Below are 17,796 nucleotides of genomic sequence, written 5' to 3'. Positions count from 1 at the left end.
AACTATTGGGAGCAAATCAACACCTCCCTAGAAGAATTGAGTTCCAACATGGGACAACTAAGGGTGGAACATCAAGAGCACTCCATCATGCTTCATGAAATAAGAGAAGATAAAAAAGCAATGAGGGAGGAGCAACAAAGACAAGGAAGAGACATAGAAGAGCTCAAGGACATCATTGGTTCCTCAAGAAGGAAACGCCACCATCACTAAGGTGGATTCATTCCTTGTTCTTGCTTTCTCTGTTTTTCATTTTCTATGTTATGTGCTTATCTATGTTTGTGTCTTCATTACATGATCATTAGTAGTAGTAACTATGTCTTAAAGTTATGAATGTCCTATGAATCCATCACCTCTCTTAAATGAAAAATATTTTTAAAATCAAAAGAACAAGAAGTACATGAGTTTCGAATTTATCCTTGAACTTAGTTTAATTATATTGAGGTGGTGACAATGCTTCTTGTTTTCTGAATGTATGCTTGAACAGTGCATATGTCTTTTGAAGTTGTTGTTTAAGAATGTTAAATATGTTGGCTCTTGAAAGAATGATGACTAGGAAACATGTTATTTGATAATCTGAAAAATCATAAAAATGATTCTTGAAGCAAGAAAAAGCAGCAAAGAACAAAGCTTGCAGAAAAAAAAAATAGGCGAAAGAAAAACAAAAAAAATTAGAAAGGAAAAAGAAAAAGCAAGCAATAAAAGCCAAAAGCTCTTAAAACTAAGAGGCAAGAGCAAAAAGCCAATAACCCTTAAAACCAAAAGGCAAGGGCAAATAAAAAGGATCCCAAGGCTTTGAGCATCAGTGGATAGGAGGGCCTAAAGGAATAAAATCCTGGTCTAAGCGGCTAAACCAAGCTGTCCCTAACCATGTGCTTGTGGCGTGTAGGTGTCAAGTGAAAACTTGAGAATGAGCGGTTAAAGTCAAGGTCCAAAGCAAAAAAAAAAGAGTGTGCTTAAGAACCCTGGACACCTCTAATTGGGGACTTTAGCAAAGCTGAGTCACAATCTGAAAAGGTTCACCAAATTATGTGTCTGTGGCATTTATGTATCCGGTGGTAATAATGGAAAACAAAGTGCTTAGGGCCACGGCCAAGACTCATAAAGAAGCTGTGTTCAAGAATCATCATACTGAACTAGGAGAGTCAATAACACTATTCGAAATCTGAAGTTCCTATAGATGCCAATCATTCTAAACTTCAATGGATAAAGTGAGATGCCAAAACTATTTAAGAGGCAAAAAGCTATAAGTCCCGCTCATATGATTGGAGCTATGTTTCATTGATAGTTTGGAATTTATAGTATATTCTCTTCTTTTTATCCTATTTGATTTTTAGTTGCTTAGGGACAAGCAACAATTTAAGTTTGGTGTTGTGATGAGCGGATAATTTATACGCTTTTTGGCATTGTTTTTAGTATGTTTTTAGTAGGATCTAGTTACTTTTAGGGATGTTTTCATTAGTTTTTATGTTAAATTCACATTTCTGGAATTTACTATGAGTTTGTGTGTTTTTCTGTGATTTCAGGTATTTTCTGGCTAAAATTGAGGGACTTGAGCAAAAATCAGATTCAGAGGTTGAAGAAGGACTGCTGATGCTGTTGGATTCTGACCTCTCTGCACTCAAAGTGGATTTTCTGGAGCTACAAAACTCGAAATGGCGCGCTTCCAATTGCGTTGGAAAGTAGACATCCAGGAATTTCCAGAAATATATAATAGTCCATACTTTGGCCAAGAATAAATGACGTAAACTGGCGTTCAACACCAGCCTTCTACCCAAATCTAGCGTCCAGCGCCAGAAAAGGAGCCAAAACCAGAGTTGAACGCCCAAACTGGCACAAAAGCTGGCGTTCAACTCCAAGGAGGACCTCTACACGTGTAACACTTAGGCTCAGCCCAAACACACACCAAGTGGGCCCAGGAAGTGGATTTATGCATCAATTACTTACTCATGTAAACCCTAGTAGCTAGTTTATTATAAATAGGACCTTTTACTATTGTATTAGGCATCTTTGGATTATCTTTGATCAGTTGTATGCTATCCTAGATCACGTTTAGGGGGCTGGCCATCTCGGCCATGCCTGGACCTTTCACTTATGTATTTTCAACGGTAGAGTTTCTACACTCCATAGATTAAGGTGTGGAGCTCTGCTGTTCCTCAAAGATTAATGCAAAGTACTTCTGTTTTCTATTCAACTCTTCTTATTTCGCTTCTAAGATATCCATTCGCACCCAAGAACGTGATGAAGGTGATGATTATGTGTGACGCTCATCACCATTCTCCCCTATGAACACGTGCCTGACAAACACTTCCGTTCTACATGAAATAAGCTAGAATGAATATCTCTTAGATCTCCTAACCAGAATCTTCGTGGCGTAAGCTAGAATGATGGCGGCATTCAAGAGAATCCGGATAGTCTAAACCTTGTCTGTGGTATTCCGAGTAGGATTCAATGATTGAATGACTGTGACGAGCTCCGAACTCGCGATTGCAGGGCGTTAGTGACAGACGCAAAAGGATAGTAAATCCTATTCCAGCATGATCGAGAACTGACAGATGAATAGCCGTGCCGTGACAGGGTGCGTGAGCATATTATTCACTGAGAGGATAAGATGAAGCCATTGGCAAGGGTGATGCCTCCAGATGATTAGCCGTGCCGTGACAGGGCATTGGATCATTTTCCCGAGAGATGACCGAAAGTAGCCATTGACAGTGGTGATATATCACATAAAGCCAGCCATGGAAAGGAGTAAGACTGATTGGATGAAGATAGCAGGAAAGCAGAGGTTCAGAGGAATGAAAAGCATCTCCGTTCGCTTATCTGAAATTCCTACCAATGAATTACATAAGTATTTCTATCCCTTCTTTTATTTATTATTCGAAAACACCATTATCACTTTATATCTGCCTGACTGAGATTTACAAGGTGACCATAGCTTGCTTCATACCAACAATCTCCGTGGGATTCGACCCTTACTCACGTAAGGTATTACTTGGACGACCCAGTGCACTTGCTGGTTAGTTGTATCGAAGTTGTGAACCATGGTATTGGCACCATGTTCTTGGTGCCATTACCAGGGAAAGAAGAGCCATGAATTCTACATAATCAAGGTGTAATCACGATTACGCTTACCAAGTTGCTCACGTGCCAGGAATAGTTTGAGCCTGGACATCACAATTTCGTGCACCAGTAGTCTAAGGGTAAGTTCGCCCTTTTGGACATCGATGACAGCTCCGGCAGTAGCTAAGAATGGTCTACCCAAGATGATAGAAGCCTTAGCTCCTTCCTTCATGTCTAACACTACAAAGTCTGCTGGAAAGATAAAGTCTCTTACCTTCACTAGCAAGTCTTCCACTATGCCGTGAGAAAACTTGAATGATCGGTCTGTCAGTTGCAAGGCCATTTTTGTTGGTTTGGCCTCCTCAATCTTCATTTTTCTCATCATAGCTACAGACATCAGATTTATGCTGGCTCCTAAATCACATAGAGCCTTTTCCACTGTTATTTCTCCTATAATACAAGGAATCTGGAAGCTCCCTGAATCCTTCAATTTCTGGGGAACTTTATGCTGAATGATAGCACTACATTCTTCGGTTAGTATCACAGTATCGTTGTTCTTCCAGCATCTCTTCTTGGTCATCAACTCCTTCAAGAACTTGGCATAGAGCGGCATTTGCTCCATTGCTTCAGCAAAGGGTATGTTAATCTGTAGTTTCTTGAAGATTTCTAAAAATCTGGAGAACTGGCTGTCATCCCCCTTCTTCCTTAATTGTTGAGGATATGGGGCTTTCGGAATATATGGCTTCAGCTCTTCTCCCTTTGGATGTGCATTGGAGGTGGGGACTTGAACTTCATTTTGTTCTTCCTTTCTTCCAGTTGTATCTTTCTCTTGTGGTTGCTTGGAAGTCTCCTTCAATTCCTTTCCACTTCTGAGGGTGATAGCATGACACTCCTCCCTCCGATTTGGTTCAATGTTACTGTGAAGGTCATGGCTGGGAGCTTGCTGAAATAGGTAGCCAATTTGTGTCTCAAGTTTCTTGATGGCAGCGTCTTGATTCTGCATGTTGGATCGCACTTCCTCTCGGAACACCTTACTATCTTGGATTTCCTTACATATGCCTTCAAGTAGAGTCTCAATCCTTGATAGTCTTTCTTCCGATGATGGAGAGTTGAGATTAGAGGGATGAGAAAAGGCTATTTTGGCTTTGGTATGGATGTTGAGATGTGTTGTTAGGTGAATGCTGATATGATCTCTGTGTGGGATGTTGGTGAGCTGCATTGTTGTTGGGGTTGTGGCGTCTCTGATCTTGGCCTTGGTCTTGTTCATTTTCCCACCCAATGTTTGGGTGGTTCCTCCAGCCAGGATTATACGATTTGGAGTATGGGTCATGGTTCTGCCTAGGTGAATTTCCAATGTAGTTGGCTTGCTCCTGACTACCCTCTGCTTCTTCATTCACTCCTTCTTGAGTTGCTGCTGAAGAGGTGATTGCAGCTACTTGATTCCTCTCCATCTTCTTGGTGAGGTCAGCCAATTGCTTGGTAATCATCTTGTTTTGAGCTAGCAGTGCATCAACATTGTTTAGCTCCATCACTCCTCTAGTGTTGCCTCTTTCAGAAGCATAGAAGTAGTCAATCTCAGCTACAGTCTCAATGACATCTATGGCTTCTTCAATGGTCTTCTTCTTGTTCAGAGATCCCCCGGATGAGTGGTCTACAGCCTTCTTTGATTCATAAGAAAGACCTTCATAGAAAATGTGTAACTGCACCCATTCATTGAACATATTTGGCGGGCACCTTCTTGTCAAGTCTTTAAACCTCTCCCATGCTTCATATAGAGTGTCAACATCTTGCTGCCTGAAAGTTTGAACCTCAGCTCTCAACCTGTTGATTCTTTGAGGATGATAGAATCTCGCTAAGAATTTGTTTACCACATCTTCCCAGGTTGTTAAGCTCTCCTTCGGGAAGGATTCCAGCCATTTAGATGCCTTGTCCTTGAGTGAGAAGGGGAATAGAAGTAGTCTGTAGGTGTCAGGATGAACACCATTAGACTTCACAGTGTCACATATCCTCAGGAAGGTGGTTAGATGTTGATTGGGATCTTCTTGAACACTTCCTCTGAATGAACAGTTGTTCTGAACAAGGGTGATGAGCTGTCGCTTTAGTTCAAAGTTGTTGGCATGTATGGTTGGCTTTTGGATGCTACTTCCACAGTTTCCTGGGTTTAGATTGATGTAGGATCCTAGAACTCTTCTCTCTTGCCCAGCATGATGCACTGGGCCTTCTCTGCCATGGTTGTGAGCCTCTTCTTCATGATGGTTCTCCATATTCTCATCCATGTCTAGTTCAAAATACTCCTCTTCTTCCTCCGTACCAACTACTCTCTTTCTTCTTGCTTCCCTCCTTAATCTAAGGAAAGTCCTCTCAGGTTCAGAATCAAAGGAAGTTGAAGCCCCGCTTCTTCTACCTGTCATACAACCAACAAGGCAAAAGCAAGAAGGGGGTAGATGCAGAGAGTATTCTTGTTAGAAATATTGTTAGTGTGAGTGGTGCAATATATCAAACAGTTAGTGGGTTAGTGAACTGAATTGTAAACAACTAAAAAAAGGTAGGGGAAAAGGAAGAAAACAGCTAAACTGAAAGTGAATTACTCAAATGAAATCAAACAAAATAAAAAAAATGCTCAATCTAGTTATCCACCAATTTAATCATTGTTGATGCAAAATCAATCCCCGGCAACGGCGCCATAAACTTGATGCACAGAAACTTGTCTCTTAACAAATCTCCCTCGGCAAGTATACCGAATTGTCGTCAAGTAAAAACTCACAATAGAGTGAGGTCGAATCCCACAGGGATTGATTGGTCAAGCAACTTTAATTGGAGGAATGTTCTAGTTGAGCTAAGCAGAATTTGGTTTGAGAGTTACAGGAAATTAAATGGCGGAAAAGTAAATAGCGGAAAATGTAAATGCTGGAAATAAAGAGCTGAAAATAAATGACGGAAAGTAAATTACAGAATCTTAAATGGGGATAGGGAGTTCAGCATGAAAGTAAATGGCACAAAATAAAGAGAATGGGTAAGATCAGAAATGGGGAATTCATTGGGCTTAGGAGATGTTGCATTCTCCGGATCAAGTTCATTTTCATCTCTTCCTCAATCAATGCATTCATTGATCTCCTTGGCAATCTTAAGTGATTGAATTCCAATTCCTTGGTAACTCAATCTCTCAAATCTTGATCAATAGCCAATTTCCTGGTCTAATTGCTCATGAGAAGAGATGAAGTATGGTCACTGATTATACCACATGTATTTCCAAATCAAAGTATTGGGAGAATTATATGTCACCATATCTGCCCAAACCCCAATTTGGTCCAACATGAGAAAGCATTTCTAGCATGATCTCTTTATTCCTCTTCCAAAGGTTCAGAAGAGATCCAAGTATGAATAGTTTCTTTTCCAAGACAACTATTCAGTTGGATGAAGATTGAAAGCTATCAAGTAAAATCAAGAGAAAAGAAAGAAGAAGAATAATGAAAGCTATTATTGATCCATCAAATTACAACAGAGCTTCCTAACCCAATGAAAGGGGTTTAGTTGTTCATGGCTCTAGGAATGGAAAGTAAAGATGGAGAGTACATTCTGAAGTAAAACTAGAAGTTGCAGAGAAAGTAAAATTATACAGAGAGTAGTCCTCTCAATCCAAAAGGCTCTCTCTAGTTCAAAACTACTCCTATATATACTACTCTTCTGATCTTCCAGTTGGCTCTTCAAGTCTTGGATATGGGCCTTTGAATCTTGAGTTGAAGCAGTTTTTGAATCTTCAGTGGGCTCATCTTTACTTGTAGAGAAAGTGTGAAGTAGGCATGGACTTTGGCTAGGACCTTAATGGCATTAACGTTAAGTGAAAATGTGGGTTCGAGAACGTTAGTGACAATCACTTTTTGCACTAACGTTCCTAGCCCAAGATGAGTTACGTTAACTTCAACGTTGGTGGCACTAACGTGACCACTAACGTTGCCTCTTGATCCATCGCGAGCGCTATTGATGTTTACCTTTGCCAATAACGTTGCCCTTAGCCCCTTCTTCCCTACGTTAGAGTCCATGTTAGTGTAGCTAACGTGACTCTTAACGTGGGTATGCCTCAACTTTGAGAGCGTTAATGACACTTACCTTTGTCACTAACGCTGCAAACACCCCTTCTCACGTTAGTGCCCCACGTTAATTATCTTAACGTGGCCACTAACGTGGTGGTGATTACCTTCTCCAACGTTAGTGACAAAGGTGAGTGTCACTAACGTTGGCTCATCAATTCTTTCCTCCACGTTAGCTTCCACGTTAATGTAATTTACGTGGCAACTAACGTGGCTCATAGTGGCTTGTTCCAACGTTAGTGACAAAGGTGAGTGTCACTAACGTTGGCGATTCCTTGCTCTTCCCACGTTAGAGTTTACGTTAATGTAGTTAACGTGACTCTTAATGTAGCCAATTGGGCTTAGTCCAACGTTAGTGACAAAGGTGAGTGCTACTAACGTTGGCATTGTCTTCCCTCTCCACGTTAGAGTTCACGTTAACTGAGTTAACGTGACTCTTAACGTAGCAAATTGCCAATTGGGAGCGTTAGTGGTATTCACTTTTACCACTAACGCTGGAGCTTCCTTTTTCTCCACGTTAACTACCACTTTAATATAGTTAACGTGGTAATTAACGTGGGCCATGATGGTTTCGAAGGCATTATTGGGGATCACTTTTCTCACTAACGTTACAAGTGTATGCCCATTCCTCGTTAGTGGTCACGTTAATTAGATTAACGTGGCTGCTAACGTGGTTCTTCCTTGCTTCCTTTGTCCTGAAATCAAGCAAATACAATGCATCAAAGCTCTAATCTAAGTTATGATATCATGCATCATCTATTTTATCATTCAATTCCTGCATAATTCTCATAAAATGATGTACAAATTCACGATGTTTGCTTGAATCAAGATGTAAGTGATTATCTACTCAAAACTTGCTTAATTCCTAAGAAAATGCATGAAACTACCCTAAAACAATAAAGAAAAGGTCAGTGAAACTGGCCAAAATGCTCTGGCATCAATAGGCCTTACCAAACCCAAACCATCCAATTCATTCGATGCCTTCCTTTCCTTAGAACCTTCAAATGGAACTTCCTCCACCTCAATGTATTTTTCCTTCTTATAATGCGATATCTCAATATCAAGAAAAGTAGCATCAGAATTAGCTTTTCTTCCCATTATCTGAAACAGCAAGTACCACAATGAATATAATTCATCAATAAACATATACAGAGAGCAAAATCAATGAATATAATTCTTGTTTTCTTCACCCAAACTACCATGCGAACGAGCTCTACTAGAACTACCTAAGCCTTGGCTGCTGCTCCCCAACTCTTGGAGAGACTACTACGATTTGGGGGAATTGGGGTTGCGTTATGTTTTATATTCAAATTGTGAGGGGTTAAATTGATGCCTTGAAAATTTTGGCCACATCATCTAACCGTACAGTGCCACGTGTCATTTAAAATTGTCATGTCAGCTTTCTGGTAACGGAAAACGTCGAAAGGGCCAAATTAAGGTACGGGTCAAAATTTTAGGGTACAATTTGAGTCAATTGAAAGTTTAAGGGCTAAATTGCGTCGGGGTCAAATTTCAGAGGCCATTTTGAGTATTAACTCAAATTTAGAAGTAGTCTTAAGTAGTAAATCTCTCCTGATCCTGGAGGTACAAAGAAAATTCGGCCAATAACTACATGAGATTTTCTTGGAAACCATTTTCTAGTATTAGTCTTCCATACAAACGTAGAAGGAAACTCCACATACATCAAACATTAAGCTTCAGCGTATTTTTTGTTTGCCTCGAACCATTCCAAGAAGATGAATTCTTTCACAAACTCTTTCCTAGCAATGTCATCCAAGTTTTCATCGTCCTTGAATATCACTGGTTGTTTACCAGGAAGGTGAAAGCCTAGCCTTACCACAGAAGGGTTCCTATAATGAATGCTATACCCGAAAATTCTCCATGCAGCTTCGCACGAGGATATGTACCTACAATCATAATACATACTAACTTCATCACACTCATCATTATCCGCATCACTTGTGGCACTTCTGTAAAACGAAGCTGTTACACAGTCGTGGCCTTTATTGACATATTAAAATAGATACTTAATTGATCTTGACTGGTTACACCACCCAACATTTATGTGAGCACCATATTTCAATAATAACTTCCTATTGTGAGGCATGACATATCGATTGTCAAGTTCCACACTTGATTTTTGGTTATTGTTTTGCCATCATCCCTGCGCCTATAAACCGGATAACCGTTTTTATCAATTGTAGTACTTGCAACAAATCACTTAGGAAAGTGCCTCATGCATTGACCATTTGCTATGCGTGGTGAATCTTTCCTAATACTACCACATGGACCATGCATCATATGCTTTTCCATTGCTTCGTAATATAGTGGATCGTTGACCTTGTCGGGTATCTCAACACTTATGATCCAGTCTATGTCTTCTCCCGTTGGAAACTTGTCATCATGATGTAGAAACAACAGAATATGTGCGTGAGGAAGACTGCACTTCTGAAACTCAATTGTATACACAACTGAAAAGGAGAATATGTACAAACACATTTATACATGTTCTTAGACATTTAATACTTCCCATTAGTTAATACAGGAGATGCTTTTACACAGTTATATGATGAAAAATGACAACGCTGGTTAATTTCATAAATTATTGTCTCTTTATTCATACAAATCCAGCAAACTTTGTATAATTGAATGGAATTTGCAATTTATAGTTTCAAAAACTTCACTGGAACTGAAATATATAAAAAATGTAGCTATTTTGGGCTGCAGGTTAATTCTACAGTAATTTAGTTCCCTATTTTTACAGTTCCATATTTTCTTTTCATCCAATAATTTTCACATGACGCATTTTAATTTATAAAGGGTTTTGTGTATATGTGTTAAACTATTTTTTGGAAATAGAAATTTCTAGTGCGGATTTGTTTAAAAACGTGTGATAGAAGAAGTTAGAGATTTATTGTATAAAATGATTGGTTTCATTAAAAATCAAAATATCTCCACAACGAACATACACATGTACTGGAAAAGCTAAAAAATATGCATATTAATATTACGGAGTAGGTTACGGAACATTGTTTACCTGCACTAACGCGCCCAACTATTTGGTTCTTTCTGATGTCTTGGATAAGTTTGTCCAACTTAACTTTGAAAGCTTTACATACCATGTCTGGTCAGTTTTCTGCATGTAGTTCTCTATTCTTAAGAAAATCTTATAATTCAGGTCATTTTGGATTACATGTGAATGTAAAAAAAAAAGGTCTGGATAGCCAACCACCCTGTAAATTGCCATTGCATCTTGGTAGTTCTGTATCATGTACCTAGACCCTCCCGTGAATGAAGAAGGCAAGATGATACGTTTTCCTCTTGACGCAAGTCTAGTTTTCCCACTTAACATTGCTTCGGATAAGCCCTTATACATTTCACACTTAAACTTTTCTTGATCAAGCCGAACATAATTTAATCTGGCTGACTCAATCATGGAGAATCCATCTACCAAGAATCGCTGAAAAAACCTTCTTGAATAAAGCAATGGAGATACATCGGCTAGCCTTTCTTGGATCCTGAACGCAAAAAACTCCTTCATTGAGACTTCTTGCCTACCCTTATCTTCTTTACCACATTTTTTATTTAGAGGAATGTCTTCCTTGTAACCATCCTTTCCATATGGAAACAATAAAGGGTACTGTAATGCCAAATAGGTTGGATTTAGCTGATTTATTCGTTGTAGCCTTCCACTATGTGTTTCAACCACAATGTCTCTATCAGTTTTCGCGAAATCAAAGTCGCCTACTATCAGCGCAGCAACCTCATTAGTAGATGGTAGGTTATTCCGCCTACCATCTTTGCCCCATTTTCCAAACAACCTCAACTTCACCATGGATGTGTAGTCAGATCCTATAGACTCCCGAACCATTCGAAATGCCTTTACCAACACGTTGTTATTGTCCAACATCTTCTTCAAATCTTTGACAATATCTTCATTTATCTTGTTATTATCTTTTCCTCTATATCATATCAAATCATTTTCAAAATCTATGTTAGTTAAATGAATAGTTCCTTACTGATTTACTCAACCTATAATAACCATGGCCATATGATAATTCCGTTATGCACCTTATCACTGCTATACAATTTTGAATTTCATTTTGTGTATCGTACACATATAATTGTGCAAATCTTGCCATACACACCTCTTCGAGTATAAGGCTACCCATTAGATGATAATTCTCTCCATATAGAATAAACGTGCGTGGCCCTTTGCTGTTTGTTATAGTTTGATCAATCTTGGCACCCATCGAGGTGAATTGGAACATAGAGTTATAAGTCCTAATGTTATCACGGAAATGCTTGCTTTTGATGTCATCGCCATATAACAACTTGATAAAGCCATATTTTATGATATATTTTGTGCTTAATCTGAGTGATTTATTCAATCTTTCACCCACTTATTCATATTAATTGCATGGTTTTACTTTCCCTTCCTTATTATGTGATGTATGTGAAAAACATGTTTCCTATGCTTTAAAAATAATTATTTTAATCACCTTTATTTCCATTCAATGCCGTGATTAGTGTGTTGAGTAGTTTCAGATCTTCTAAGGCAGGAATGACTTAAAGGATGAAAAGGAAACATACAAAATTGGAAGGAAAGCATAAAACGGAGTTTGTGAAGAAACTGGCAGCCACGCGATCGCATGGGCGACGCGGCCGCATGCCAGCGCGAAAACACATATGACGCGGTCGCATGACTGATAATTGGTTAAGAAATCAGTAACTCAGGAGTTATCAAACTCAAACATGATTGATAATTGTTATCTTCGTTAATTAATTTGAACTTCAATAATCCCAATCTTTTCTTAGGAAATAAATAGAATCCGAAGATCAAATCAATTAATCCCTTGACCTTCCTTTGCCTTAGTAAAGGTTAACAAAGTGGAATTAAGATTCAATTCTCATCATCATTGATAAGGATAACTAGGATAGGACCTCTAATTTCTCATACCTTGCCAAAAGTTTATTTACAGTTATTTATTTATTTTACTTGCCATTTAAATTACTTGTTCTTCATTTACTTTAATTGCTGATTAAACCATTCTCTCCTCATTCTCAAAACCCCAATTTACAATCTCCGTAACCAATAATAAGAACATACTTCCCTGTAGTTCCTGAGAAGACGACCCGAGGTTTGAATACTTTGGTTATTAATTTATTTAGGGGTTTGTTACTTGTGACAACCAAAATGTTTATACGAAGGGATTTCTGTCGGTTTAGAGACTATATCTACAACGCGAATGTTTTTATGAAATTCTTTACTGGCAAAAATCCTAACGTCAAAATGGCGCCGTTGCCGGGAAAGTGCAATCGTGTGCCTTATTATTGGTTATTGTAAATATTCTTCTTTTACTTGTTTATTTGTCTTTATTTTCCTTTTTTTTATTATTCCCATTGGCTACTATGAATTCTCACCCCTCTCGCTTTGAGTTTGGTTCTAATGTTATTGAAAGGAATGGAAGTTATAACAGGAACATGCATCAAGGTCAGAACAATCAAAGATGGATGGAGCCAAGAGGATCTGATCAACCCTTTAGGCAACAACACCCTCCAAGATATCATGGACAAAGACCATTCTACAATGCATACCAAGGCAATAGACATGGTAGACAACCCCGTAATTACCCACAAGCCCACCGTGTGCTTATAGACCATCCTCACAACATAACTCCGAACCACCACACTCACAAGCTCCTTTTCACATTCACCACCGTATGATCCTCATTTACCCGGATTCCAATCCAATTACTCCCAAACACCACCACCTCGCAATGTACCACGTCTAAATCTAGCACCCTGAGAATCAGAGGTTTGCCTCAAGGAAACAGTAAATCGACTTCAAACAACCCTTCATCAACTGGAGCAAGTAGTAAGTCAATTATCTTCTAGACGTTCGAACATTCAAGGACCTCCCACAACTCCGTGTAGACAATCTAATGATGAGCGTAGCATGAAGGAGATACTAGAAACTCCAGTGGACAGAACAGAGCATGACTTCATACTAGAACAAGTAGAGGAAGCTGTCATTATACAAGAAGAAGAGTTGGTTGAAGACTTAGGAGACGCTGAACCTCCGTGGGAATCCAGAGTTGTGGGGAATTCTGTCAAGGACGCTACAATTAATGCTAAGGAGGATAGTACACAACCCCCAAGGCAAGTCTCTTTTGAAGAACTAGACGAAATAATCCAAGAAGCAAGTTTCCTTGATAATGATAATCTCAAGTCAAGTTCTTCCAGTAATGAACTTGCATCCGCGAGCGAATTCTCTGAGATCGAATAATCTTCCCCAAGTGAATACGAAGATGATACAGAGGTAGATTTCTCTCAACCTCCAGTCTATGACTTAAGTAATGAGGAAGACATAGATGGCTTTGATCAGGACATGGATACATTTGAAGAATCTTGCAAAGAAGTGGAGAAATTCACAGAAGAGCACAAGGGAGTAGAACTCACAGAACCACTGGAACCACCTATCCCAAGGCCATTACCACCCAATACAAACTTCAAGTGGGTACAATCCTTAACCTTTAATTGTGTTTTTCCACTTGAATATGGTTTGCTTAAAACAGATGGCCAGCTTAAAGCTCTCTGCGGCTTTAAGAGTAAGCGAAAAATGGCTCGTACTCAGAGCTGGTGCACGAGGTTCAATAAGGTTCCACGCTTCAACTTGAAGTGTACGGATTGGCATCATGATCTATCAGATGGATCTCGGAAAATGTTTGCTTATCCTGGTGAGAATCTAATTTCTAAACTGCTCGGATGGAAAAATATAGATCAAGACGAAGGCGGATTTAAAAGCCAAGTTTGGGATCCTGGAATCTATGCTGACAATCATCACCACGGGAGCCTGACAATTTGTTTAAAGCTGCTCAGAAGCTTCATATTCCTAGTTTGGGACCCCGGAGGCTATTGTCATTCCAAGCATTGGTGGAGATTTCTGGATGAATTTAAGCACAAGCCACCATAACAGGAAGCTCATCCAATGTCCAACTTAAGGACTTTAACTAAAAGTGCTAGGTGGGAGACAACCCACCATGGTATGACCGTTCCTTTTTCAATTTTTTATTTCATTTTATTTGTTTTCAAGTTTTATTTTATTTTATTATATTGAACCTGAAAGTTTTGCATCGCATTCATATTAATCATTGCATTCTGCATACTGCACAAAAAAAAGGTGTGCGATGCGACCGCATCATTCATGCGATCGCGTCAAGTTATGAAAAACACTTCCCACGTGACCGCGTCATTCATGCGGCCGCGTGCCCTGGAGATCGGCATAAAGATCCAACGTCCAGAAAGTTAGGCTGGAATCGTGCGGCCATTGTGCGTTTCGCACAAATCACCCACGCGATCGCGTCACTCACGCGATCGCGTCCCTTGCACAACCTCAATCCCACGCGACAGCGTGAGTGACGCGATCGCGTCGCATGGATTGCACAACACCCCAAAAAGAGACAGAGAGTTGCGCTGAAACGACGCTGGAACCATGCGTTTCGCACAAATTCCAGCAACGCGATCGCATGTCCCAGGCGATCGCGTCATTCACTCTTTTCCCATTCCATGCGATCGCGTGCCTCACGCGATTGCGTCAAACCCCATTTCACCCCTGCCACGCGACCGCGTGCCCCACGCGATCGCGTGGATTCAAATTTATAACACCCAGTCACACGAACCCTACTAGTTGCGCCCCCCCTCCCCCCAACCCCTCTCTTCCCTCTCTTCTTCTCCAATCACACCACCACCACCCAGCCACCACCATCGAACTACCATCACGCCGCCGACCACCCAGACGCCGCCGCCACCTACCCTTCTTCCTCCTTCCCCCTTCTTTCTTCTTCTTCCCTCTTCTTTCCCCTCCAACGCCACTGCCCCCCCTCCGTGAGCACCACCCACCGCCACCGCCCTGTCACCACTGCCCAGCGCCAACCACCCATCCCCCTTCCTTCCCCTATTACCCCCTACCCCATTACCCCTACCATTCACTCCCTTCCTACGAACAGCAACCACCGCCGCCGCGCCACCCTCTTTTGCCGTGCCGGACGCCACCCTCAACATTGTCACTAACGTTGGGATGGCTAAGAATGGCCACGTTAGAAGCCACGTTAACCTAATTAACGTGGACTCTAACGTGAGATCCAGGGGCACATTGGAACGTTAGTGACAATGTTGAGTGTCACTAACGTTCTCGAAGGTTGGCAAGGCCACGTTAGAAGCCACATTAACCTAGTTAACGTGGGCTCTAACGTGAGGCAAAGGGGTACATTGGAACGTTAGTAAAAATGTTAAGTGTCACTAACGTTCTCGAACTTATACTTTCACTAAATGTTGACACCCCTAATGCTCTGAGCTAAAGTCTCTGCCCACTTAGCACTTTCTCTCTGCAAGTAAAGCCAAGCCCAAATGAAGAAAAGAACTGCTTCAAACTCAAGATCCAAAGGCCCAAGACTTGAAGAGCCAACTAGAAGCTGAGAGAAGTAGTATATATAGGAGTAGCTTTGAATTGAGAAAGGAGTTCTGAGGGCTGGAAAAAGAGAACTACTCTCTGTATTTACTTTCTCTGCATTTTCTAGTTTTATGATGTATTCTCCATCTTTGTTTTCATTTTTTCAAGAGCTATGAACAACTAAACCCCTTTCATTGGGTTAGGGAGCTCTGTTGTAATTTGATGGATCAATACTAATTTTCGTTATTCTTCTTCTATCTTTTCTCTTGATTTTACTTGAAAGCTTTCGATCTTCATCCAATTGAGTAGTTATCTTGGAAAAGAAGCTATTCAAACTTGGATCTCTTTTGAACCTTGAAAGAGGAATGAAGAGATCAAGCTAGAAATGCTTTCTCATGCTGGACCAAATTGGGTTTGGATGGGTATGTGACTATAACCCTCTCAATACTTGATTTGGGAAATGCATGTGGTATAATCAGTGACCATACTTCATCTCTTCTCATGAGCAATTGACCAAGGAATTGGCTATTGATCAAGATTTGAGAGATTAAATTACAAGAAATTGTAATTCAATCAATTAAGATTGCCAAGGAGATCAATGAGTGCATTGATTGAGGAAGAGATGAAAATGAACTTGATCCGGAGAATTGCAACATCTCCTAAGCCCAATGAACTCCCCATCTCTGATCTTACCCATTCTCTTTAATTTCTGCCATTTACTTTTATGAGCAAATCCCCCATTCCCATTTACAATTCTGCAATTTAATTTCAGTCATTTACTTCCAGTCCTTTAATTCTAGCATTTACTTTTCTGTTATTTACATTCCCGCCATTTTATTTTCTGCAACTCTCAACCCAAATTTTGGATTCGCTCAACTAGAACATTCTTCTAATTAAAGTTGCTTGATCAATCAATCCCTGTGGGATTCGACCTTACTCTATTGTGAGTTTTTACTTGACGAAAAATTCGGTACACTTGCCGAAGGGAGATTTGTTGTGAGACAAGTTTTCCGTGCATCAAGTTTATGGCGCCGTTGCCAAGGATTGATTGTGCATCAACAATGATTAAATTGGAAGATCACTAGATTGAGCATTTTTATTTTGTGAATTTCATTTTCTGTTTGAGTGATTTACTTTTTATTTTAGTTAAACTTCTTCCCTTCCCCCTCTACTCTTTTGTTTTTCTTTGTTATTTTCAATTCTGTTTGCTAACCCACTAACTGTTTGATATATTGCATCACCCACAACTAACAGTAATTCTGACACAAATACTTTCTGCACCTAGCTTTTCTTGCTTGCACTTGATGGTTGTATGACAGGGAGAAGAAGCGGGACTTCAACTTCCTTCGATTCTGAACCTGAGAGGACCTTCCTTAGATTAAGGAGGGAGGCAAGAGGAAAGAAAGTGGTTGGTGCTGAGGAAGAAGAGGAATTCTTTGAACCAAACATGGAAGACAACATGGAAAACCATCATGAAGAAGAAGATCACAACCATGGGGGAGGAGGTAGAGCAAATCATGCTAGGGAGGATAGAAGAGTTTTGGGCTCTTACATCAATCCAAACCCAGGCAATTGTGGAAGTAGCATCCAAAAGCCAACAATCCATGCCAACAACTTTGAACTTAAACCACAGCTCATCACCCTTGTTCAGAACAACTGCTCGTTTGGAGGAGGTGTTCAAGAAGACCCCAATCAATATTTAACCACCTTCCTGAGGATATGTGACACAGTAAAATCTAATGGTGTTCATCCTGACACCTATAGACTGCTCTTGTTTCCATTCTCACTTAGGGACAAAACAGCCAAGTGGCTGAAATCTTTCCCAAGGGAAAGCTTGACAACTTGGGAAGACGTGGTGAACAAATTCTTAGCAAGATTTTACCCTCCTCAATGAATCAATAGGCTGAGAGCTGAGGTCCAAACTTTCAGGCAACAAGATGGTGAGACTCTATATGAAGCATGGGAGAGGTTCAAGGACTTAACAAGGAGGTGTCCACCTGACATGTTCAACGAATGGGTGCAGCTTCACATTTTCTATGAAGGGCTCTCTTATGAATCAAAGAAGGCCGTAGACCATTCATCCGGAGGATCTTTGAACAAGAAGAAGACTATTGAGGAAGCCATAGATGTTATTGAAACAGTAGCAGAGAACGACTACTTCTATGCTTCCGAAAGAGGGAACACAAGAGGAGTAATGGA

The 17,796-nt window shown here is 40.2% G+C and overlaps 2 non-coding genes across 2 annotated transcripts; one reads left to right on the top strand and one right to left on the bottom strand.

The window, feature by feature from the left end:
• Positions 1 to 4,773: 4,773 nt before the first annotated feature.
• LOC112761119 (small nucleolar RNA R71) lies at positions 4,774 to 4,880 on the top strand. Its single transcript, XR_003181529.1, has one exon. It is a non-coding gene; the product is annotated as a small nucleolar RNA R71 (small nucleolar RNA).
• Positions 4,881 to 17,497: 12,617 nt separating this feature from the next.
• LOC112760114 (small nucleolar RNA R71) lies at positions 17,498 to 17,601 on the bottom strand. The gene has a single exon (XR_003180567.1). It is a non-coding gene; the product is annotated as a small nucleolar RNA R71 (small nucleolar RNA).
• Between the last annotated feature and the right edge of the window lie 195 nt (positions 17,602 to 17,796).

Source organism: Arachis hypogaea, chromosome 16, assembly GCF_003086295.3.
Source record: "Arachis hypogaea cultivar Tifrunner chromosome 16, arahy.Tifrunner.gnm2.J5K5, whole genome shotgun sequence".
Taxonomy (NCBI): Eukaryota; Viridiplantae; Streptophyta; class Magnoliopsida; order Fabales; family Fabaceae; genus Arachis; species Arachis hypogaea.
The sequence above is the reverse complement of the archived record's forward strand: the minus strand, read 5'-3'. Positions and strand labels throughout refer to the sequence as shown.